The sequence below is a fragment of the Haliotis rubra genome, unplaced genomic scaffold (genome assembly GCF_003918875.1).
Source record: "Haliotis rubra isolate DU_JTF1 unplaced genomic scaffold, ASM391887v1 Scf439, whole genome shotgun sequence".
Taxonomy (NCBI): Eukaryota; Metazoa; Mollusca; class Gastropoda; order Lepetellida; family Haliotidae; genus Haliotis; species Haliotis rubra.
In genome coordinates, this window is record NW_025767123.1 from 621,063 (window position 1) to 648,723 (window position 27,661).

At 39.4% G+C, this 27,661-nt stretch overlaps 1 pseudogene; it reads left to right on the forward strand.

The window, feature by feature from the left end:
- LOC124289285 overlaps positions 1-27,661 on the forward strand; it is a 110,392-nt pseudogene that overhangs the window by 75,912 nt on the left and 6,819 nt on the right.

A 27,661-nucleotide genomic window follows, 5' to 3' on the forward strand; every position in this document is an offset into this window, starting at 1 on the left:
GGTTGGACCATTAGCTACGATGTGAACAGAAAGTGTTCAAATGCGCATGGTAAAAGGGCAAGAGTTGCTGGCTTTTGAGAACTGTATTTCGTGAGTTCCACTATAAACGTTTGTTTCAACATCTTCATCAGGTGAATTTATCTTCAGTTTGAGCCAACATTTGCATAACAGATCTTTTTCACGTCTGTCCATACTTTTCAGCCAAACACATTCAGGTAAAATTTAAATATAGAAACGATAAGTGGGACGCGCTCATGAATTGTGGCCATTTGACATTTCTCCTTTCTGCAAACTTGAATTTAATAATCCAGTTTAATCTGGCAATAACTGGTCACCTCCCTGACGGCAGACAAAATCGAAAGGGTACACTTGACTAATATCAAGAATGGACAACGAAGTTCAAACACTGACGACGTTTTGACGATGACCATCTGTGATGTCGTCAAGGATACAATGGAATATGTAAAAAAACACAATATAATTAAAGACATGTTGCCTAAGGTCGCGTATTGCTTTGCATCGAATGTGGATGGCACGGAAATATTCTCAAACTATAATGCTCCTCTGTTGAGACATTGCTTCCTGTTCACGGCGATTTGTAAACCCACCAGGAGAATTTCACGCGAGGCATCACGAAACGTTCGTATATATTTTCTCAAAACATTGCATAACAAACTTTAGCTATTATGATTTCTTTTACGGTGAAACTCTCGTTCATATGTGCTTAAAATATTTTTAAAATGTAACTTCTGTTAATTATACTTATACGCAAAACGGTTTTTACTGATTGCTATCCGATATGTCTCTCTGGTAACGTGTGAAGTTGTCGTGGTATATAAGAACGTCTATCGCAATACGCTGTGCACTAACAACCTTCGCTTTTGTTGCAATTTGAAAGTTAACATGGATCTATCTAATGCAATAACCAAAGCAACGACAAGTGATACATTCAGAATACAGAGGACCAAATATGCCTCCGTTTACGTTGCAGTTTATGGGTACTCGTTAAGATTGTAATGACTCGGAGGCATTTACCCTTTTAGCGTTTTAGCGTCTCACGGGCGGCATGTATTGGATACTCTTTCGGAAGCTGAGAATGAAACTCAAGTGCACACTGGTCGGTTTCCGAGAGCAATAATGTTAGAGCTTCGAGTATGCATAATTTGTGTTATGTATTATTATTCATAAATACACGAATCATTTTGGATCATCGCGTATGCACATTTCCACTCATGACCTGTGGTAAGTAGTTCCTTGGGTATGATTCCACCTTCAGTGGAACCAGTTGATGCTTGGGGTGGGTGTGTGTGTGTGTGTGTGTGTGTGTGTGTGTGTGTGTGTGTGTGTGTGTGTGTGTGTTTGTGTGTGTGTGTGTTTGTTCTGTTGAATATTGGCTTTTTTATGTTTGTTTTATTTGTCGGTCTTTTGGGTTTTTTTCTATGTTTATTGCTGTTTTGTGTTTTATTTTTTTTATTGTTGTTTATTTCTTTGTTTTTTATTTTTATTTATTTTTGTTTTATTTTGGGGTGGGGGTGTTTTTGTTTTTTGTTTTGTTTTGTTTTTTTGTTTGTTTTGTTTTGTTTGTTTTTGGGGTGGTGGTTTTTCTTGGGGTGTTTTTTTGTTTGGTTGGTTGTTGTTGGTTTTGTTGGTTTTTTTTTGGGGGCTGATTTACGCCGCACTCAGCAATATTTCAGCTATATGACGCCGGGCTCGAGTCTGGACCAGACAATCCAGCGTACAACAGCATGAACATCGATCTACGCAAATGGGATTGGATGGCATGTGTCAACCAAATCAGCGAGCCTGACCACCCGATCCCGTTAATCACCTCTTACGACAAGCCTGGGTTGCTAGAGATCAATTCTGACCTGTATCTTCACGGGTCGTCACAACGCTAATTCAGATAACTCATCACCATGAGTTTGTATCAGAGTAAGGAGATATGACAAGGGCTTTTGAATAATGTAAATGGAACATTCTCGGAACAAGCTCTTCCAGGCACACCCATGTTGAAGTATTTCTAATTTATCTGGGTTTTTTGTTGTTGGAATAATTACAATCAACACATTAATCGGGACAATTTCCGTGTCTGAAAAATCCTTCATAAATATCGAAATGTCAGGGTAGTTGTTCCGACCACAATCACATGGTCCAAAACGCCATTACGTTTTTATTGAATATTATCTAACTAAGGAGTGTAATTTTCACCCGAAATCTCCTCTTAAACTCACATCTTACTCACATTTAACTTCAACCATTGATGCCGTAAGCTCGTCTTCACCAGAACGTTTCATGGTATTACAGAACATAAAATCGTTCGGCGTTCAAACGACGTGGTTTATGGCCGATTTATTCTTGAGAGGGGGAATTTGGGCAAAACCTTAACGACAACAAAATCAAATTTTCTTGTTCGTGTTATTGATATCTTTTAGTAGGGTTTCTTTCAGTGCTAGAAATCGCTACTTTCAGTATTGTGCAACTTCACGTTCACGTCTCGACTTCCTGGTTATATGGTTAACGTCAATCATACAGACGTTGGCGACGTAATAAAGATCGTTCACATTGTTGTTCTGATCCATTTGTCGTATGTGTATCAAGATGGAATGAATCACGTATGTAATTGTAAAATTGCAAATTTGGATTTGGATCTAAATAATGGTTTTAGATGTGGTAGAATTAGTAGTGGGTGTCTGAGTTTATTTTTACGCCGCTTTTAGCAATATTCCAGCAATATCACGGCGGGGGACACGAGAAATGGGTTTCACACACTGTACCCATGTGGGGAATCGAACCCGGATCTTCGGTGTGACGATCGCACGCTCTAACCACTAGGCTACTCCACCGCCCCGGTAGTATTAGTACGTAGTAGTAGGAGTAGTAGTAGTAGTAGTAGTAGTAGTTGTTGTTGTTGTTGTTGTTGTTGTTGTTGTGACTTATCTACTTATTCATTTTCTTACTTATGGCAAGTTTGCATATAACCTGTTATATAAGAAAGAAAGAATACTGGTGGCTTAATAAGTCTTTTCATTGCTCAAAGACATTGGCAAGGTACTGTCATTACAAGTTCTTTAGGTGCATAATCCTTAAAACAGTTTATTTGTGATGAAAGAGAATACGTTCCAACGAGTGTGTTATCTGTAATGATAAATGTTTGAATTACTTCTGCTCTGAGTCTATTTCCCCGTTCTGCCATTAACGTTACCCAAAGCTACAAGCGTGATTATAGTCCTTAACCTTTCAGACACGCTGATTGGTTGAATGAAACCGAGGCTCTCTGTTAAGAGACCGAGGCTATGATGGATGGCTGCCAGCACGTGATAAAGGAGCTAGACGATATCCTGATGAATATGATATTAATTTATTGACATTCATAGCGGAAAATGAAATTTCGCTGGGTTCAAGGCTACTTTATTGCCCGTGGTGACAAGGCACACATTGAGGACAGAGGAGTTATGATGGCTTAGCGCAAGTGTTGCGGCAGAGAATGAAGTTCATCAAGGTCACAAAAATGAAGGACGATGGCTCGACGTTCATCCCCACTATCGACTCACTTTATTACCAATATATGGTCAATAGCGAGGAGCTTAGCAGACTTGAACCTCTCTGGGAGAGTAAACTTAACGTTAACTGTTCATGAACAGTGATATCCGAACCATCAACCGTTACAGTAATGCGAGACGAATTGGTAATATGATTGTGTTCATATTCCGTTACGAAACAGATTATGATATACTACCAATGAATGGAAATGAAACATTATAACATATTTAAGAACTACATGCCCATACATTCAACAACACTCATTGCTTTAGAGAGTTTGTTAATCTCGAGTTACTAAATGGTTATCATGATTGCTTACTGGTTATATCAATTAGGCCACTTAAAAAATATTCTTGTTTCTCGTCACTTTTTAAAAACAAATATGGGTCGGGTGGGCGGATTTTATTTTTACATTTATGTCCAAAACCGCTTGATTACTGTGGAAATTTAAACCTTTTCTACGCTAGAAAATCCAAACTTTAAAGTGTGAAAAATTCATGCACATTTTGAGAGTCAAAGTTGCATTTTTTCTTGTGTAATTTTTTTTAAGTCTTCGAGTGGGGTCGAATTTTTTGGTAGGGCGGTAATACGAAACAAAAATATTTTTATATATGGCCTTACTGAAATTCCGTAAAATTACAAACGGATATCCGAAGCATTAACCGTTACAGTAATGTGAGACGAATTGGTAATATGACTGTGTTCATATTCCGTTACGAAACAGATTATAATATACTACCAAGACATGAACGAATGGAAATGAAACATTAAAACATTTTAAGAGCTAAACTACATACACCCATTTCTCATGATGACAAAAACAAGACAAGGTATGTCTATTCGAAGGTGATGTAGTTGATTTAGTATGATTGATTCTGGGCAATACGTTTCGTGTGTTTCGGTGGCTGTTTTCAGCCTAGTATTCGGGTCCAAGTCAGTTTCCAAATGTATGCTTTCTTTTGCCTTGCTGTTTAGTAACATACAACGCGTATGTTACAATCTCTGTATCAGGTATGTGGATTTTGTTTTAGTAGAGTATTCCCCACTTGCAATTCGTGTCGAGAAACAGATGACGTTATATGACGTGACGTGAATATATCTCATTATTTGAACTAATTGGATATTATTATCATCTTTGTTGTTGGCACCGATCATGATCTTATTCCATACGTGTGTTGCCTGGATGATATATCTACCCAAACATTTATATTCGTACGCATCAATCTCTTACCAAGACAATACCCCCAAGTGTTGCATTTCAAACTCTTACCAATAAAATACCCCAAGTGTTGCATTTCAATCTCCAACCAATAAAATACTCTAAATGTTGCATTTCAATCTCCTACCAATAAAATACCCCAAATGATGTTGCATTTCAATCTCCTACCAATAAAATACCCCAGATGTTGCATTTCAATCTCCTACCAATAAAATACCGTAAATGTTGCATTTCAATCTCATACCAATAAAATACTCTAAATCTTGTATTTCAATCTCCTACCAATAAAATACCCCAAGTGTTGCATTTCAATCTCCTACCAATAAAACACCCTAAAATGTTGCATCTTAATATTTTACCGATGAAATAACCCAAGTGTTGTATTTCAATCTCTTACCAATAAAATACTCCAAGTGTTAAAGCTTGTGATGATGTGGGGTTTTTTTCTTCTTCGAACTTATCTTGTGTTGGCACAGAAACATAACAAAAAAAAACATATTTAATTTTGTTATTATTTTTGTCATTTTTCCAACCGATGCCTTAAAACTTGCAAAAAGATGATCAAGAAAACAATGTTGAAGTTTCATAAGCTTTGCCTGAGGGTCTGACGTTTTTATAAAACGTAGATTGAAAGCTGGGTGAAGGAGGATATTTTCATCAAACGACTGTTTCTGCTTTGTTTCGTCAAAAAATGCTTTGTTTTATGAAACACCGCCACTTGAAATGTAAATACCAGCACCCAGGGGCGGAAGTCTCTGGATGTTTAGTTCTCGGAAATACTAATCAAAGTAATGTCTTAAAGGTAGGAGATTTTTTGTTCTTTTCAAAATCGCACGCGAATCCAAACAACACTGCAGAATGACATTTAGATACTTCACTAGCATACTTAATATTGCTTAAAGATATTAAAACCCAATAGGATTTCAATTTCGTAGCCAACCAACACTTTTTCGACGAAGCCTCTCTTAATTATCTGTATTGCCATAGTCAGGCGAGTTGATTAATTTATTTTTTTAGTTTTAGTTCTAGAAATGTTAGGTGTTTGTAAACAAATTGAGTTTAAATGACAAAGTGTGTTTGTGTGTTTTGAGTGGTATTTCAGAAGCACTTTGAAGTACTGCTATGTTTTAAAAGTATAAAGTTTATCCATTGAACTGAAGAGCAAAAGCAAGTATTTACTTGAAAATTGATTTTGATTAAAACATTACAAACCTTTTGAAAACTTAACAGTCCTGAACACACAACAAACGTAAAGGAACTATTCTATCCGTATCAAATACATGTACACCACCTTCGAATAGAAGTGAGTGAGTGAGTTAAGTTGTACATGGGTTACTGAAGGTTCATTCTAACCCGGACCTTCATGGGTACCTTCGAATAGAAATGACTTGCCACCATTTAACATAGGTGTATTCTTTGCCTGGTGGGGCAGTGGTAACCTTGTGGTTAATGCGTTCGCTCGTCACGCCGAGGGCCAGGGTTCGATTCCCCACATACGTACACTAGGTGAGGTCATTTCTGGTGTCCCCCGCCGTGATGTTGCTGGAATATTGCTAAAAGCGGCGTAAAACCAAACTCAGTCAGTCAGTCGTCACGCCGAGGGCCAGGGTTCGATTCCCCACACAGGTACACTGTGTGAAGCCCATTTCTGGTGTCCTCTGCCGTGATATTGCTGGAGTATTGCTAAAAGCTGCATAAAATACACCTCATTCACTCTGCCTGGTTTATATAGACATCGGAATGACCCAGATAGACGGTCTTGATAATATCCAATCATTATGCAAGCAGGAATAATTATGTGCCGGGGATGTCAAATTATATCCTGGGATATCAAAATCACCTCGTGTTCTTTCAGGATAAAATTCGAAATGCATTCATGTTCATTAGCGACCATAAAGACACCAAACAAGTTAGTATCGCCATCTCATTACTCCAAACTATCTCGGGATTTATCCATATATCATATAAACGTCTTTTGAGACGCCCCCTAATCAGTGCAGTTTGAAACGGCGTGATGAATGGTGTCGCAATGCGTGATAAATGACGTAGCACATCGTGATAAGTGATACGTATTAGAGATTATATCGGTTGTGACGACTGAATAATACAATAGATTGCCAGACTCTCGCTAGTTTGTTACCGTCGAAGGACCAGCATTTGTATTCATAGTCTGTCCATTTGGACTCACAACGTCTGAGGATGTGTCCTGGTGTGATATTCCTTTACTGCTCAGAGGGGAAGTATTTCTTCGCGCATGCGTCACTAATAAACGATGGTATCTTGTTCGTGCGGATTGTATTCCGGTTGTCGTTAGGACACATGACTTCATGAACTTCTTTTACCTTTTAGTGTCCGAATTCTGGAATAAGTTAGCTTCGGTCTCGATGTTCACGGAACGGGGTTTTGTCTCCATATACGTTGAGTGATATATGATCTCGATATGATCACGAGTGGGTTTTCAGTGCCTGTAGACCAGCATGTCAGCATACAAGTAGACTTGTTTGTGCATAAAGTGTAACAGCAATGTTAAAGTGAATTTCACCTCATAGGTGACCATAGCCAGGCACCCATAGCCGTTACAGCCTTGTCACTCACGGGCTGATAACATCTTCACTGCTGAGGGGTAGCAAATGGGAGACTATTTGGAAACCCACGGGGTTTTGGAGGTTTGCGCCCCGGCCTTTAAACATTGCCAGCATGCAAGTAGACTTGTTTGTGCATAAAGTGTAATAGCAATGTTAAAGTAAATTTCACCTGATAGACCGTAGGAACAAAGTTTTCGTATAACTCGTGTGCGTGTGTATGATTCTAAGAAACCGAAGATCATAATCGAGTGGTTTGTGAAACTTTGATAACAGGATCCTGATATGTGTAAGGGACATGATATTGCTCAAGGAACTGTCGCTCCTAACACTACTAACTATCTTGTCCGGGAATGCAGTTCCTAAATCATATTTAATTTTGTAAATTGAATCCCAATTTCTATTTGCAATACACCTTCCTTCAAGCCCTCGCATAGCTTCAATGAATCTGATCTATTATAGCAGTTCAGTATAAGGGTTTCTTGTGCAAGGTAAGGTATTTACTGATTTGATTTCCACAGTAGACGATGTAATCATCGCTAGCTGAGATTCTCACGTCGTTCAAAGTAGCGGGAAGACGATTCAATAGGGCACGGAGTGTGGGAAGTGATCTCCGATAGTCACTGTCCCTCTCTCAAGTCTTCCATTAATCCGGGCGAGTAGCACGGTGCTATCTTATTGCGTTGAGCGAGCAACAATCACTAAATTGATCTGCTAGCGATCAGCTGGAGGAATTATCACCTTACCAAAACTCTCGACAACCGACTGATAGCTTCTTCGCTGCGAAACTTCCTCAGCCAATCAATAAAGACTGCCTGAGATAATGTCGTGATTTTTCAAGATGGCGAACGAAGTGTCGTCTGCTTGCATACCTGGGAACACGGCTTCAGGGTACTCAGCAGTCTCGCTTCATGCCGCGATGGTGATGCTAGACGTTTGTAACTTCTCTTATTTGACATGGAAGTACGACAATCGTACCAAGGCTTTGTGTTAAGTGGCTGTGGTTAATGTAACACCGAATACAGAATGTCATGGATCATTTTTTTTTACAAAACGAAATCTGAAAATATAACAGAATCCACTTGCATATAAAAACGGAATATGACGGCAACACATCAGCTGCTTTGTGAGAGGGGTTTTGATCGGGGGGTATTTTAGCTGGTTGTTTTTGTTGGTGTTTTGGTTTTTGTCGGGGTGGGGAGATGGGAGTTGTTCCGTTGCGATTTATTGCTGATGTACTGAAAATATGTGATCGTCAATGCCCCTGGTTTATGTTTAAATACAATCAGAGATGTATTCTTCGTTGATCCATTCGGATCAAATATTTGTTTGGAACTCGGACGGTAAAGCAGCTTCGTGGTTAAAGCATCCGCTCGTCACGCCGAAAACGCCGGTTTTTATTAATTTATCTAGATGGACGCAATGTTTAGCCCATCTCTGCTGTGATATTGCTAGAATATTGCTAAAAGTGGCGAAAAACCATATTCACTCACAATATATCTCTCATAATCCCCAAATCACTCACACTCTGTTGAACATACATAAAAACGGCAGTCGTACGTCACGTCCTTGAAAACATGACCTTCAGGACGACGTTGCTCTCTCCTTCTTTAGTTTCGACGTATTCATGAGATGTGAGGCCCGTTCACAGTTTACACCAACGCCTGTAAGTAATCGACTCTGGAGCAGACAAACCAGTGATTGATAGAATGAGAGACTTTGCATGCCAATGAGGTCAAAGTCATAGAGACTGACCACCCGACTCATTAAGTCGCCTCGACATTGGGAGCTTGGGTCCCGGTCTAACGCCATACGATACAAGCACTGAGATGGACCCATAGAATCAGCAGCAGGATGATAAGTCGCAAAGATGTTGATCGAAACAACGCCATGACCTAACAGTGGAAAGAGTGAATTCTTGTCGATTAAAAAAACGAACATGATAGTCCGTTCCCTTGGTGCGAATTGGAAAATATAGATTCAGCAAAATGTTCCCTCAATGCTTCATTGACAATTTCTCAGAGTCAACTTAAATAATTATGGTATTTCTTATATATTCGGTCGGTGATTTCCATGGCAACCGACCACAACGAGAAAATGAGTTGCTAGATCCATCTTAATGATTATAAAATAGGCATGGTCCTTCCAGGAGAAGTATTTTACATTTGGTGTCAAGGCAAAAACCGATAAATTACACTATGAGTGCCTTTCCACAACTCGACTGAAAGTGGTAATGCAGGATTAATGGCATTACATTGGTTTGAACTACGGTTCACGTGGTACTGTTGAGTCTTGACGGCGTGATGAATCTTGGTCATGTTGACGAACTTGTGAGAACATTTGCAGTAAACATACACCTACTCATGTTTCATCGTCTTATAGGTGAGGTGAAGTGAGATGGTTTGGGTGAGGTTGGTTGAGATTAGGTTGAATACGGTTTGACGTCGCCTTTGAGATATTGGCGTGAGTACAGCGTGTACGTATGCGTATGTTTTGTTTGTTTGTTTGCTGTTAAACACCGCATTCAACAATACTCCAGCTATATGACTAAATAATACATGATCTGGACAAGACAATACAGTGATTGAAGAAGAAGAAGGGTTAATTTTGTATAAAGGCCAAACGACCCATCCTACAAGGTCGTACAATAGTGATGTTGGTTACCATTTTCATACAAGAACTTGACAAAATGATGTTATTTTCGGATGATGTACATATGCTGCGGAGTGAATAATAATATCCATGGACCGTTTTCGGAATGTAACGCCGACGCATATCCTCATAGCGTTTACAAATATAAACTATATGGATTTCATCCTCAATTCTTTTACAATGTTTACATAACACAATATCATCACTGCAGCAGGCAGTACCTCTTCTAATATATTTGATACCTAGTGCATTACACCCTGACGGTGTCCTGATGCATTGACACCTCTAGCATTGTTAAACGCAAAAGGGATATGATGATATGTGTCAACCAAGTCCGACCACCCGATCTCGTTCATCGCCTGTTACAGCAAGCATGGTTTGCTGAAGACTGTGGTTGCTAATACTAGACGGACCTTATGCCAGTTTGACCGCTCTGAAACAGAAAGCGCAAAGCATTTAGGACATCCGACTCAGCGACTCTGTCTAAAGTATCAGGCAGGGCAAAAACAAGTACCATCTTTTAACGTCTTTCGGTATGACCACGCTGGGTATCGAACCACCGACCTTCGACAGTCCGACAGACACACCAAACACACAAAAGATGCGTAAAATAGTTAAGTCTATACACTTATGGTGATCCTTGGGAACAGATATTGCAAGAAGTAGTAGTAAAATCCTTCCTAAATTTACAAAAATTTACAACCCTTGTAAATATGATCTTTACCATTTTGGAAATTTTGTGAATATGATATTTACAAATTGTAACTTTTTGTAAATGACCATTATTTTTTCTTGTGCCACCCACTAGACCATGGTCAGATTATTGAACAAGTGAATGAATTTATTAACAGCTACCAACCACATCTCAAGTGCAACCCGATCACGTTTGTGATAATTTCAGACAAAACGTAAACAGCAAACTATGCTTATAACGAACACTCCACTAACGAACTGACATATATAAAGTCTGGGTTTGGTTTTGTCCAGGCCACATGCTTTATACTTAGTCGAAATGTGTAGCGAACAACGGTTATAACGAAATGTAATTAGTTGTCCCTTTGATTTCGTTATAACCGTGTTTTACTGTATACATTAAAAAATAATCATAACAAATGTTAGTATGAAATTAATAATGCATATATACAGGACCACCAAAATCAAAAATGTATTCTCATTTTGCAATGCCTTGACTGCTGGGTTTTATCGGTGATGAGTGAGTGAGTTTGGATTTACGCCGCGTTTAGCACTATTAAGCAAATTATGGCTGGGACGCCAGAAATGGGCTTCACATATTGTATCCATGCAGGGAAGGGTTTATCGGACTATCTGGTATACTGTTTACGTCTTAGTTCAATCGGGCGTTTACTGCAACGACATGAACTCAAGTTATACATACTATAATCATATTTATTATTTTTGTTGATATTCCAGATTGGTGGAAGGTTCCCCAATGGCATTATTCCTCATATATATCGATGAAATCTCGTTGACTCAAACTTGTTAAACTCGACTTGTATACGAGACCAGTGAAAACGCCTCGTCTGTTTAATATTTTCATTTATGCACAATGATTCGGAATGACAAAAGCCCTGAGCAACATGCAGGATACGCTTACCTTTTCGTAGCATCACTATGTGATAGTGTTTCATAAACACCATGATGATAATACACTTTTCGAGAACACGACTCTGATTTTAGCGGATATGATATTACGAACATGGAAAGGGTTTCGTGGGTTTTTTTTGCTTTTATTCATACTACCTCTCCCATATGTAACCACTATTGTCTTCGATGCGGCAATGTACGATACCTCAAAACTACAAACGTTTACATACCGCCATTTACTTCTACAAACATTTTTTCTTTACCTTTACAAACTCACTGCGGCAATTCCACAAACATATCACTTTACCTTTACAAACGCACTGCACCAATTCCACAAACATATCACTTTACCTTTACAAACGCACTGCGGCAATTCCACAAACATATAACTTTACCTTTACAAACGCACTGCGGCATTCCACAAACATATCACTTTACCTTTACAAACGCACTGCAGCAATTCCACAAACATATCACTTTACCTTTACAAACGCACTGCGGCATTCCACAAACATATCACTTTACCTTTACAAACGCACTGCGGCAATTCCACAAACATATCACTTTACCTTTACAAACGCACTGCGGCAATTCCACCAACATATCACTTTACCTTTACAAACGCACTGCGGCAATTCCACAAACATATCACTTTACCTTTACAAACGCACTGCACCAATTTCACAAACATATCACTTTACCTTTACAAACGCACTGCACCAATTCCACAAACATATCACTTTAACTTTACAAACGCACTGCAGCAATTCTAATTAAAAATAACTTGATTTCTACAAACGCAATGTGCCAATTCCACAAACATATTTCTTTACTTCTCCAAACGCACTGGGGCAATTCCGCAAACATATCACTTTACTTTTACAAACGCACTGCACCAATTCCACAAACATATATTCCTTACCTTTACAAACGCACTGCACCAATTCCACAAACATATTTTCTTTACCTTTACAAACGCACTGCACCAATTCCACAGACATATTTATTTACTTCTACAAACGCACTGCGGCAATTCTACAAACATATCACTTTACTTCTACAGTGGCACCGCCAAAATTTGTACTTGCTGGAATTTTCTCCTTTTTGATGTTCATGATAAGTAGATGCGGTTCCCCTTTGTTGTAAAAGACTTAAATGTTTGCTAATTTGTTCTTTGTTAATTACTTTCCTTATCTACTCTTTAATATTGGTGGGTTTAATCGCCCGGAATCGAACAATATATGAAACGCAATAAATGATGTCAGTCTAGATGGCCGAATAATGGACTGGGAGCAAGTACCTAACATAACACTGGGAGTTTCTTAGGAGATTAACATCATGTGTTGGCCAGAGGTTTCAAATGAGATATTCCCGTGTTTCAAATACTCAATAACACCCGGAAATTGGCCAACACATGATGTTTATCGACATTGTAAACACAAAAGTAAACCAAAAGGCCCACATGGCTTTACATCGAGTACGGGTACAGTAGTGAAGTGTCATCAGATGGCCGTTTCAGCTAGACAACAATACAATTGTGTGCGATATTTGTACGTGTCAATACGCAGTGAATAGTCTTGGAATTTCCGGAAATCGAATACGATTTGATCACGTTTTTCAACCAATCAGATTAAAGAACACGGTGACTTTTGGTTTAAAATTTCCCATAACATCTCCCCAGATTTGCTTTAATTTCAAACATATTCAAAAAGAAATTTGCCGTCTCAGTGAAGAGCAGCATGAAAGAACCAGTCAATTAGTACTTCATGTCAGTCTTCATATCTAACCTTTTCCTCTTCTCTGTAACGACGCGCTAACAAATTAAAGAAAGATGCATGATTGCACGCTGCAGGTGACTAAAGTCACCTTGCTCTAATATGGGGTCCCTTTAAGGTGTGCCATTCTGAGGCTGGAGGCCACAATTCATCTATTTCTCCTTCTTAGAAGAGTTCCAATCCATAAGGGAGGTAACCGCAAATGATTCCAAGGACAAACATTGCTTTGTGGGCTGCATTATCGCATTTCGCAGGCACTTTTGATTTGAATTAATTTCCCAAGGGTTGACGCGTATTTTCTGGCTCCAATCAAACATCTGACAAGCAAAGAAAATTTTATTGAATCTCCTTGGCGTAAACCACACTCTTCAGGGTTGTAAATCAGCATACCTCAATTTGTTACTGAATTGGCATTCCTAGCCATTTCCATACGATCGTAAAATGTTCCTATATCAACAATTAAATGTTTTTACACATAAACGGCCTTGAAGAATCACAGAAGTTACTCCATGCGATCTATCGTGGTAGTGGGCCGAGTGAATTGAAGCGAGCTCACAGGTCGTCGCTTGGCCATTCAGAACCCTCCCCCTGCAGCTCGCTCCGACCGCTAACACGCACACGGAATAAAGCGGTGAGCACCTCTTCAAGCGAAGTCTATCAAACCTGTTCCACGGTTATTTTATTACTCCTTTCTCAAATGAGCTCACAAATTCGGAGGGAAAGGTCTCTTTCCCGCCAGTGCACTACTTTATTAGACAAAAAAGGTGCTTGTTTCGTTTTTACCTCCTTGAGATTAAAGGCAAATACGTCGATGTAAAATGACAGTAATTTGACAGAAAAATGAGAATGTTCGAATTCAATCAAACCTTTTTATGCATTTCTCCAGCGGGTCCTTGGGTAATGATGGCGTCTTTCTGTTGCAATGATTAATTGAAACAACCACTCGGTGTTTGAGTGCTTTTACGCTTTTACAATTCGTGTACTACCTATATATTTTTGTGGTTTCCAATTGATGAGAACAGATGATACCCTTGCTGTAGATATTGTATGGCTAGGAAAGACACTTCAATCAGAGACCTACAGAGAGTAGCATCGATGTCCAACACGATCATGCATTGGGAAGAATAGCAAAGCTTCCTGTCTCTGGAGGATAATTATGAAAATCGTATTTAAAAAATTCTATAGTCCATGTTTTATTCATCAGTCACTCACCACCTCCTGCCCTCCATTCAGTGTTCCGAGTGGAATCAGGACTGAAAAATGTCCCCAGAAACCTATGATTGTCATGAGAGATGTCTATTAATGGATGGAGGTCAAGCTCGGTAAATTGGGTGATTGTGTATCGTTTGTACTCAAGAGGATAACTCAATCACAGGATAGTCTGGTCCTGACTCGAGTACTTACTAACTGACTGAGTTTGGTTTTACGCCGCTTTTAGCAATATCACGGCGGGGAACACCAAAAATGGGCTTCACACATTGTACCCACACGATTACTTTGAGGCCGACGTCATATAGTGCAGCGTTGAACAATACACATTTATTTCAATGGCCATATGATAAGAAAAGGAGTAATTATAGCAATAAAGACATTGATGATAATATTCACTTAGTTGGTCGTGATAAGTCCTAAAATAGGTCGTAGCTGGGAACCCTGGGCAATGAGGGATCTTAACTTTACTGCTGGTCCTTTTGTAATGTAACAGAAAACTTGTCATCTTTGCTGCGAAAAATTACGGTATCATATATTTCAAAGTGTGTGACACTGAATCAAAAGGTAGACATCAGTCATTCTGCTCGGATTGGCAAAATCTAGACGAATGAAGTTGATTGAGATATTAATTAAACTTCGTGTATGTCGATGATCAGATATCCTTTGGTAATGTTCAGTTACCAAATTGCTTTAAACTCCCCCCAAACGTTAGTGTCTACATTGGAAAACGGTTGAGCTACAGCCGAGCATGCATTTTCCGTGAAGACTTAAGGAGAGTCATATGACTGACTCTACCTCGAAGAGTTTTAGTTGAGCTTCGCGTTTCAGCATTGGTAGTAGTTACCAAAATACAAATACATGAAAACTCGTCTTTAAAATGGTGTCTTTGAAGAATCGGTAAGTGTGCATCTTCATCGAAGACATGGCACTATCGCGACACTTGTCTTGAATTAACTCGACGGTTCAAAGATTTCGGGATATCGAGAATTAACGAAAGTAACAGCGAATGAAAAAACCGGGACATTGTGAAATGTGGTTCAGTGGATAGCTATTTACAACGAAGGCCAAATTGGAACACTACGAAACTCTAAAACATCTCATATTTAAAAGTACGATCATCATTTTACTTCACGTCAGGCTAACACCACTGACTGAAAATGGGGTTCACTCTTTCAATTCACTGCAAAGAACAGAAGAGTACCACTCCTGCCCTCAAGAACCAATACTCAATATAAATCAAACACATTGCATTCATGGCGTACCAATATTCAGATAATGAATATTAACCCGACCACAAAAAATTCTCATTTAGATAGTAGGTTTTTAAAGCCAATTTATCGGTCAGTGTTAATGTCCTATGAGAAGCTGAGTACGTCCAATCACCTCGCCCGTACATAGAACACCCGTCACTGCAGGGTCATTTGGGCACTCTTCTCTATTATTACCCGGCATCTTATGCCTCAGGACATTGAAGAAAATTACCTCTGTGCTGGAGAGTTCTAAATAAGCTTTACTTCCGGCTAAGCCAACAAACGACGACATAAAAAGCTATCTTAGTTATCGGAATTCGTTCTTTTATTACACAACTCTAGGTTTCCACGATAGTTACCTAGATGTTACATTTGGCGATCAATTTCGATCACTTTTTTCGATTCGGCACTGACGACCCAATATCTGTTTCAAACAGATAGGGTTATCTGCTGTGTCGTTTGATGTTCATTTTGCTTTGTTGCTTTTACAGTGCACAAAGTGAAAACGTGGAGTTCATTTTAGATATTGTAGGTTTTGGAATCAATAGATGGAAACTGTGTGTTTCCATTGTCAAGCTGGTTTCTTTATCTTACAACGTACAAACTTGAACTCGGCTTCTGTCTTCCTGTGTCTTTTTGTGGTGGTGATATCTGTCGAAGTATAAAAGCAATTTATTTACTTAGCGCAAGCAAATATTGAGTAGTTGCCATTTGAATGTAAACATTTAAACAGAAAATGAACTGTGTGTTTGTGATATTACTCTATTTATAAATAGTATGTACGAATTGACACTATGTTGCTATGATATTAAAGTGGCTTTCGAGATTGGAAATTATTGATAATTTATATAGTGATATTTAAAATATCCAACTATTTTGTATAAATGTCTGTACATTAGGTTGTCAGTGTTCCCCTACAAATGATACTATTGCTGCATTGATTAATGCAGTATGAGTGAGTGAGTATGGTTTTACGCCGCTTTTAGCAATATTCCAGCAACATCACGGCGGGGGACACCAGAAATGGGCTTCACACATTGTACCCATTTGGGGACTCGGATTCGAACCTTTAACCAGTAGGGCCCCAGCTAATTCGGCGTTGGCGTATCTCCGAGCGGACGCTTTAACCACTAGGCTACTCCACCGCCCAATGCAGTATGAAGTCAGCACCAGAGAGACAGAGACCAGGGAACCGATCCGCAAAACGTTCGTAGCGCTAGAGTTACGACAAGTCGTAATGTTATGTTGTTGATCGGGACCAAGACCTTTAGAGAAATATGTTTACATGAGAAATATGTTGTTATAAGAAAACTATGATGATGAGTTTTTCCTGAGCGAAGCCCTACTGTCAAGTAGACTGACATTTGTCAACAGTTTATGTCCATGAAACGTTGTTCTGCCTCATAAAATAATAGACGTCTCTTTTTCGTTAAATGCTGCATTGTTCGTGTACATAATTGTAATGGCCAGTACTTTGTTCTATTTGTACATTTATTGTAGACGAAATTAGGTCTAGAGAGACGGTTGTAATACCCATTGATTTCCCGACTGACCAGATCGAAAACTGGTACATGATGACTTTTGTCATAAAATGCCTGCTAGTGCGGCCAATTATTTACAGGTCTTTCCTGAATAATGGTTGTGTACACGTATCACCCAGGGAACTAATGGAAAATGAATAGTGTAAAAAGTTCATGTAAAAAGTAATATGTTTCTTAATGCAACTGTCAAAGGCAACACTATAGATGTCAATCAATGCAAATAACGGTTTTACCTCGTCACACAAACTGAAGAACGTATCACTACCTAGCGTCAGAGTAGTCATTTATAGATAACAATGTTGTCTATTGAATGACATTTCTCATGAAGCCCAGGACGAGTAAACGAAACAAATTGACCACACATCATTGAATGTATGCGTCCGTTTGCCTCATTAATGCTACCTTACTTTCAGAAATATGAATAGTATTATGTTACTTTAATTGGTATAATAAATCTATAGCTATTCCTATTCTGACTTTATTTTCACCATAATGTTGTGTTTGTTTTGCAAACAATTTACTTGCCCTTGTGTGCGTTTGTGACAGGTGCTTCCATAAGGTTAGGACACGCCTGGTATTACCACTATTTGATAATGATTCATAATCACACGCCCAGTATGAAGCCTGGTTCGTACAACTGAATCTGCTTCTAGCAGATATTTCTTTTGTTTGCTATTTTAAGGGCTTTGCTGTTTTTATTGCTATTTCGCCTGGGAGTCAAGGCACCGGAAGCTTGTAGAACAGGTTCAGTGGATGTTTTCTCGCTTTTACTTACAAAATGTTTTGTTTTTCAGGACGAAAAGAATCAGATACTTACCACCAATTGCTGGCTGAACCAGGTGAGTCCGTGTATGCAGGTCATAAGAAATATCTATATTGTGTGGAGGATTCCGTTTGTAAGTGTATTAATGTTGGAGGATGGCACCTTGTTGCAACATGTGTCCTTTCGAATGCAGAAATGATTATAGCTGGTATTATAAATATGATGATATCGTTCAGCGGCGGATGACAAGTTGGGATATATTAAGAAAGTATGATGACATGACGTGAGTGAGTGGTGAGTAAGTTTAGTTTTACGCCGCACTCAGCAATATTCCACCTACACGGCGTCGGTTTGTAAATAATCGAGTCTGGGCCAGACAATACAGTGATCAACAGCATGAACATGAGCATTGACCTTCGCAGTTGGGATACGACCAAGTGTCGACCAAGTCAGCGAGCATGACAACCCGATCCCGTTAGTCGCCTCCTACGACAAGCATGGGTTACTGAAGACCAATATTCTAACCCGGATCCTCATGATCGTGTCATGACGTATCTTATGAAGGGATAGTATATTCCATACCACCCAAAAGATGTTAAGTACCCCAAGTCATTCTTATAGTTTTTACTAGATCTTATATGTTCTCATGGAATAACTACAGTGATATAAACAACTCAAATGACCTTAAGAGAGTGAGATTCATACTGGATGTGTGGAAACGCGAAACATTTCGTGTGTATCCCTGTCCTTCCAGGATAAAACGGATTGTTGGGAATCTGTTTAGTTTAAACATATTTTATTCACAGTGTGAAAAGGATCGGGGACAAGTTCTTTCAACTTATTGAACCCCTCTCGAAGATATTTACAATAACTAATTACATCACAAGCAATTATTAGAAACAGAGACAGAGAAAGACTGAAAAGATAACAGGGGGAAATGCTATAATACAAAAGGTGTATAGAGAGAAGACTACTGGAATCGTTTAGATTTGCATATATATTGATGTACATTTTTGAATATAATTTAATTTTTATGATTTGTCAGATCTGCAATGCCGTTTATAATAACAGATAATGTAATGGGAATGGGAATCTGTTGTAAAATATATCAGACGCATAAGGACAGACACATTTAAAACACAAATATTATTGATGTATGTCACAACGTAAAGAAGAAGTTGTCATCCATGACAATATGTTTGTTTTATTTGAACACCAACTTCTAAATGATCTCGCAAGAATCTCGACATGATACATTGTATTCGAACATACTAAATGAACTTCAGGCCCACGTGTTGAATATAAGTCATCATCAGAATATATGACATTGCAATACGATTTGAGAACACTTTTGCACAGTACAACTTAATACAATATGCCATCGCATTCAATGATACTACCTATTGCTCATACACAGTACTGTTGCGGAAAGTGATGGTCAGTATCTCACCTGAATACAATGGCACAGTTTGTCATACTACGAAAACTGCTCAATCATGCGGTGATAGTTGTGATTGTCGAGGGAGTCGATTGAAATTGGTGCGTGTCATAGAGCACGAAGTAGTGAGTGAGTGAGTGAATATTGTTTTACGCCGCTTTTGCAATATTCCAGCAATATCACGGCGTGGGGACACTTTGTGGGGAATCGAACCCGGGTCTTTGGCGTGACGAGCCAATGCTTTAACCACTAGGCTACCCCACCGCCCAGAGTGAGAAGTAATACAATATACGAGTAATGCAATGTAGCATCACATAGTAATACAATATAACAAAACGAAGTAATTTAATATAGCAGCACATAGTAACACAGCATTCGAGCACAGAGTAATACAATGTAACAGCACACAGAAATAATATAACAGCACATAGTAATACAATTAAACAGCATACAGTAATACAATGTAACAGCACATAGTAATACAATTAAACAGCACATAGTAATACAATGTAACAGCACATAGTAATACAATTAAACAGCACATAGTAATACAATGTAACAGCACATAGTAATACAATTAAACAGCAAATAGTAATACAATGTAACAGCACATAGTAATACAATTAAACAGCACATAGTAATACAATGTAACAGCACATAGTAATACAATGTAACATCACGCAAAAAAAATATAACAGCACATAGTAATACAATTAAACAGCATACAGTAATACAATGTAACAGCACATAGTAATACAATTAAACAGCACATAGTAATGCAATGTAACAGCACATAGTAATACAATGTAACATCACGCAAAAATAATTTAACAGCACATAGTAATACAATTAAACAGCACATAGTGATACAATGTAACAACACATAGTAATACAATGTAACATCACGCAAAAATAATATAACAGCACATAGTAATACATAGTAATACAATGTAACAGCACATAGTGATACATTGTAGCAACACAGTATTACTATCAAACATCGCATATTAAACAAATATATACTAGCACATAACGATACAACATCACATAGTAAAACAATATAAAATCACATAGTACAACAATGTTTTAGCACACGGTGATACAATGTAACAGCACATAATAAGATACATGTACCAATATAATATACTCAACAGCACCAAGTAATTCAATCTCACTTAACACTGGGTAACAGCATAAAGTACTGAAATCTCAAGTAACACAGTACAGCCAGTAAGTATGCTTTTCAGAATAGATTTGTTTGGCATCAAGCGCTATTACTAGAAGCCAGAATCACAGTGTATACACATACAGCGACCGGGAGCCAACCATACACATACTATACCCAATCTAAGCTTAAACTGCCTCATAAAATCAAGTCTATTGCCATGTAATACATATCATTGCATTCCATAACTTTTCAAGATTTTTTAGAAGTTTTCCAATAAATGCAAGTTTGAATATGGCTTTCCTGCACCTATGATTTGATTCACCACCACTTACACTTAATGTGGCAATTTCTTGAAGCGTTGAATGATTTGTCAGTGTACAAATGAACTTTTCACACAATCTACCTCATTACATTACATTACGGTTCATATTTACCCCTACAGACAAATCGTCGGTGTTGTAGCCACCCAAGGCTAAGTATGGCGTGAAGACGTTGCCATCCCACCCTGTCGTGTCTGGGAACAGTGGCGAGCAACGCAGATCTAGCCTTACCGGCATTTTTCTATTCACTTGATATCGCTCCAAATGTTATCTCGGCTAACAGGATAATATTGACCAAAACAGACAGTTAATTTGTCTGTTTATTCCCCTTCCACCACAGCCCCAGGCATACGTTTTGAAATTTGGGTGATCGTGCACGTGCCAAAGTTGACATTGCAATTGGCTTCAATTGTGCACATGATTACTGAAATCAAAAAGTCAAACAGAATTGCAAAAACGTGTCTTCGTTGTCAAAGAACTTCACAAAGTTGGCTAAATTCAGCAAGAAACCTTTGGTTATTTTCTTCAGGCGGTATCAGAGCAGCATTAATTCTCTGGCATATATTGCCACCAATAATGATATCATTCCATCTCCTCTGACATAGGATCGAAACTCCTAAAGTGAAAGGACAAAACAGTGTTATTTTGATTAGTCTGGGTGAAGCGGACCATTCTAATGATGTTTCTCCGACCAAGGATGTGGATCAACGCTTACCAGTTAGAAGACACACCTTCGTGCAAGAATTTGTAATAAAGTTATGAAGCATGTTTGTTTGCATCATTACAGGGCTAACCAAATTGTATTCTTGCTTTGATCTTGGCTGCCGTTATGTTTAATCAGTCAGTTGATTTGCAGAAATGCTTTAAGAGATTTTCAGTCAGAAAAAATAAGTTAACCCGATAAGACGTAAAACACTGGCTACGTGTTGATCCTTACCGCAGAAGATGACAAATACTTCACGTTGACTGGGCTCTGTCTACAAATTAGCTACGTCCCTTTGCTTTATGTCCGCAGACACGGTGTAGGCTTAACTGTGCTCAAGTTTACGCTTATATTGTCACGGGTTACCGTGAAACACTTTGGGAAGAGTTTGTATTTTTTACTTTGAAGCTTTCACTGTGAAATTATAAAAGAAACATTTTTGTAGAAAAGTTTGTAATATATTTCATTGTTGTTTGAAGTACCTGTTGGCGCCTAGGGGACTCTACATACGATCACGGGGAGCTGGAGTAGCTTAGTGGTTAAAGCGTTCGCTAATCACGCCGAAGACCCGGGTTCGATTCCCCACACGGGTACAATGTGTGTAGCCCATTTCTGGTGTTCCCGCCGCGATATTGCTGGAATATTGCTAAAAGCGGCGAAAAACCATACTCACTCACTTACTACATCCGATCACAACACACATTCACACACGCGCACGCAAGCGCGCAGACACTCAAACGTAAATACACATAGACACTCATTTACACATTCTCAAACATTGGCACAAATACACACACACACACACACACACGGACGCTCCACTTAATACCAGCAGCTTAACAACACATTGAACACATCACAGAGAGTGTGACACACAGAGACACATACACAAAGATGCACAGAAACACAAGTGTGCAGACACACAAACACTAGCAGCTCAGATTGAGTGAGTGAGTTTAGTCTAACGCCGTTTTTAACAATATTCCAGCAATAGCACGGCGGGGGACACCAGAAATGGGTTTCACACGTAGAAGCACATTGAACATAGACACAGGTAGAGAAAGTGACACACAGAGACACATACATGGACAAAGACACACATAAACACAAGACACACATGCACGTACGTGTACGGACACACGCACACGTCAGGTTAGAAACACATTCCCCCCCCACACACATTGAACACACGCACGCACGCACATGCACGTACGCACGTAGAACACAGACACACAGAAGCACATTGAACACAGGCAACACATTGAACACAGACACATAGCGGGTATAACGTCATTCTTTGTACAGCTAATTAGAATTATGTATTCTGAGAAAAGGGCATATTGCGATGAAGAATTACACATTTGTTGCCACACAGGTGTTGTCCGCTTGTTGACCTCTATGTATTTTAACCATTACGGTTGATGTTTCAGATGTGGTTGGATTACGGTTTGAGGTGGGACCCTGACAAGTATGGCGGCATCAAGGTGATCCGTCTCCCCACGACTCCGTGTGTGGCGGCCAGACGTACTGCTTTACAACAAGTACGTCTTCAAGTCTGTTGTGTCTTTCTTTGTTGTTTTACGCCGCACTCAGCAATATTCAAGCTATATCTCGTCGGTCTGTAAATAATCGAGTCTGGACCAGACAATCCAGTGATCAACATCATGAGCATCGATCTACGCAATTGGGATACGATCAATATGTGTCAACCAAGTCAGCGAGCTTGACCACCTGATCCCGTTAGTCGCCTCTTACGACAAGCATGGGTTACTGAAGACCAATTCTTACCTGGATCTTCAGGGTCCTGAAACCGCTAGTTGAGATTTTCCGTCACGTGTTTCCATTACGTAGCGCAAAAGCCCGAACTGAAGCAAGTCTAGATTTTTGTCACTTTCAGAGACGTCTCAATTGCACACTTTTTCAATTTATATAGCGTAATTTGTTCCTAAGTTTCCTTTGTTTCATAGTTTCATAGAGTAAGCGTTAGGAGCCAACAATGTCATATTGTGGTTTTGTGTAAGTAGAACAATATTTTTTTCGATGGAAAACTTGACTGGATAAATTGTTTTGAAAACATTATTTATTACTTTTCTCTTTTTCTGTTCGGAGACCGAAAAGATATGTTCTGTTTATGATGAAAATGTCCGCCCCCATCCCCCAAAATATTACCATACTAAATCTCTCCGCATTAGCGATGCATGTCAGTATAAAGAAAGCAGTATCGAGACCTTCACCTTGACCTTATTTACCTTCACCTTGCAGCGCCGACGTCTCGTCATTCTTCTCCTCAATAAGCTCCAACGTGATCGTCAACAACGAAGGCAACGTCACGTGGTTGTCAATGGTGATCTTCAAAAGTTCGTGTTCCATCAACGTCCGATATTTTCCATTCGACGAACAGAATTGTTCCTTGTTGTTTTCTTCGTGGACCTACGACGGTTTACAACTTGACCTCGTCATGAACTCTCCACATGGCGACACGTCAAACTATATCCACAACAGCGAATGGCTACTGGTCAAACTACTGGTCAAACGCAACGTGCAGTACTATTCCTGTTGTGACGAACCGTACCCGGATATAACGTACTATATTCACATCAGGCGACGTCCGTTGTTCTATATATTCAACATGATATTACCGTGTATATTGATAACGTTGGTGGCGTTGTTAGGGTTCTATATACCCTCAGACTCAGGAGAGAAGGTGACGATGGGGATTACGACGTTGCTGTCGATGACGGTGTTCATGATGTTGGTGACGGAGAATATGCCCCCGACGTCGGATGTGCTACCTCTCATAGGTAAGTTATGGTCCTTTCTATGTGACGGTGCCGCCGGTGGGACAGGATACGCTCACCTATTCCGGAACAACTCGTATCGTCATTATTTGATAGTGATTCTTAAATACATGCGCAATTATATTTGCTATACAATATTTTATAATTAGATTTACAATGATTGTAGAAAGGGATTTGTTTATTTACGATAAACGTCTGATGTGAAACCTCTTATAGATACGTCATGACACTAAAAGTTTCTTTACGATAGGGGCGGTGGGGTAGCCTAGTTGTTAAAACGTTCTCTCGTCTCGCTGAAGACCCGGGTTCGATTCTCCACACGGGCACAATGTGTGAAGCCCATTTCTGGTGTTCCCCGCCGTGATATTACTGGATTATGGCTACAAATGCGTAAATTCATATTCACTCACTCACTCACTCGCGAGCTAGCGAGTTACCTCTGATGATGTATTACATACTACTCAAACATCGTACGGATCTACTGGTTGTTTCATTGTAGTGTAACTGATGTGACCGATTAACATCGTGATATGAAAGAATCGAGTGATCCGTATTTGTTGTTCAGAAGTATTTTTGCTGACTATTCCATATGTGTCATATAAGCATCTGATTATTTAATTCGTAATCAAACCAAATGGTATTCTTTTAACAGGCCTATTGACTTTAGAATCAGTTGGTATATGTGCCTTGTTATATTGTAGTAAGTCATAAGCGTTATGAGATATTGAACTATCAACAGTCATAATTATGATGAACGTAATTGAACCCTCCTTGTTACGGTGTATTTTGTTTGCCATAGCGTTTCAGACCCAACAAAACTACTGTGTATGTTAAGTGCTAAAGGGTCTTCCAGTCTCTGGTTATCGCTCGATGGCTTTCTTGAAGATTTTCTTGCAAAATAAATGCCATAGTTTAGTGTATATTCGCCATACTTAGCCGGACCGAATACCACATTGTATAATGTTTACATCAGTCAGGTTTGAACATGTAACGTCAATCCAATATAATATTCAGCCAGGACCATCATCTGAAAAGGATTCCACTTGATGCAAAGCGCGAATATAGCTGTGGAACTTGTAAGAATAGATCACTGACGATCAGTAATGACACCGGGTGTTCGGAAACAGCATGGCCTGTCCTACAGTCTTTCACGCAATTTAAAAAGTAACTTTATTACCTGATGCTGCACAACTCTGCTATAAAAAGGAGGCCTGTATAAGGAGTGAATGAGTTTAGTTTTACGCCGCACTCAGCAATATTCCAGCAATATTGCAGACCAGACTGAGGAGGTATCGATAAACAAATACATCAAGTGACACGTTTCGTATTGCTGCTGAAATAGTGCTAAACTGCGTAAACCTGCTCTCCTGCTGTAGGAAGAATCAGGGTGGTTGTTTCTCGTAAATATGTGAATGAGTGAGTGAGTTTGGTTTTACGCCGCTTTTAGCAATATTCCAGCAATATCACGACGGTGGACACCAGACATGGGCTTCACACATTGTACCCATGTGGGAATCGAACCCTGCCTTCTGCGTGACGAGCGGACGCTTTAACCATTTAGCTACCCTAACGCCCAACGAAAACATGGGGCGCTTCCCTCTGGATCTGACACAAGTAACGCGTAGTGACAGACCATCTGGTAATGTTCAGCACTAGGATTGGGATTTAAATCATAGTAAGATATTGTTATATCCACTTACAAAGTGGTGACATCGCATGCCCCAGAGTGTGGTAGATTCTGTGCAGATAGTGTTGCGTCTGGGGATCAAATGGAGCACTATCAGGTTCAACGGAATCTTTATTCGAAGTCATCTGTTTATCAAGGATGGGTTTGATATAATAAGCACGGACACTTGTTCAACTCAATCAGTTGGTTACGGTACTTCTAATGCTAATTGTGGGACGATGTGTGAGTATTGGTATATCTAGACAAGCGGTTTCTCGTGTATGAACTCTTTAAGTTTTTGTAATGTTTTTGTTTTTGTTTTTGTTTTTGTTTTTTGTTGTGTTTGTTGGGGGTGTTGTGGTTTTTTTCAAAACACAGAATCTTGCGTCCTTTTAAAGAACATGTTAAGTTTACAAATGTATATCCCGTCAGCATACGTCACAATAACCTTATTCTTCATTTTAAAACACTTTTTGGTTTGGAGCCGTGAACATTCGGGCTAGAATTGGTCTTCATCAACCCATGCTTGTCGGAAGAGGCGTCTAACGGGATCGAGTACGATGAGACACGCTGACTTTGTTGACATGTCATTGTTTCCTAATTACGTAGATCTCTGCTCATGATGTTGATTGTCTTGTCCAGACTCGATTATATACAGACCTCGATTATTTATTGCTGGAATATTGCTGAGTGCGGCGTTAAGCAACAAACAAACAAACAAACAAACAAAACGTTTCGGTGTGAAGTGTTGTCTACATCAGTCCAATGTCTGGCCGGGGCGGTGGGGTAGCCTAGTGGTTAAAGCGTTGGCTCGTCACGCCGAAGATACGGGTTCGATTCCCCACATGGGTACAATGTGTGAAGCCCATTTCTGGTGTCCACCGTCGTGATATTGCTGGAATATTGCTAAAAGCGGCGTAAAACTAAACTCACTCACTCACTCACTCACCCCATGTCTGGCCACTCTTTCTCAGCTACGCCAGTACAGAGTTTCTTACCTTCATCCCTTAATGGGATTCGTCTTGACGGCAAATAAACCGAAAGGTTTTCCCATATGTTTCTACAGTAATGGCATATTTTTTTACGAAACATCTAGGCATTAAAAAGCGAAAACATGTTCATGTGTGCACAGTCTGGCCTTAAAGCAGCAGTAATAGCCAAACATGTGGCTTGTTTTGCAAGTTCCTCTTTCCTTGACCGGAGCGAACTACACCCGCTCTTTCGCACCAAATGTCACCTACTTCATAATATCTAATGTCACATTCGGCCTACATCAGCTTGTTAAAATAGCAGTAGATATTGAGAGGTGGTCAGTTTCAATTACTGGATGGATATACAGATGTCTTAATCTGCGCTGACGGTTCTCCACAAGGGCGGTTGTGTGGACAACTCATTCCGGCTTGTTGTAGGAGAATCATAATGGTCCTCC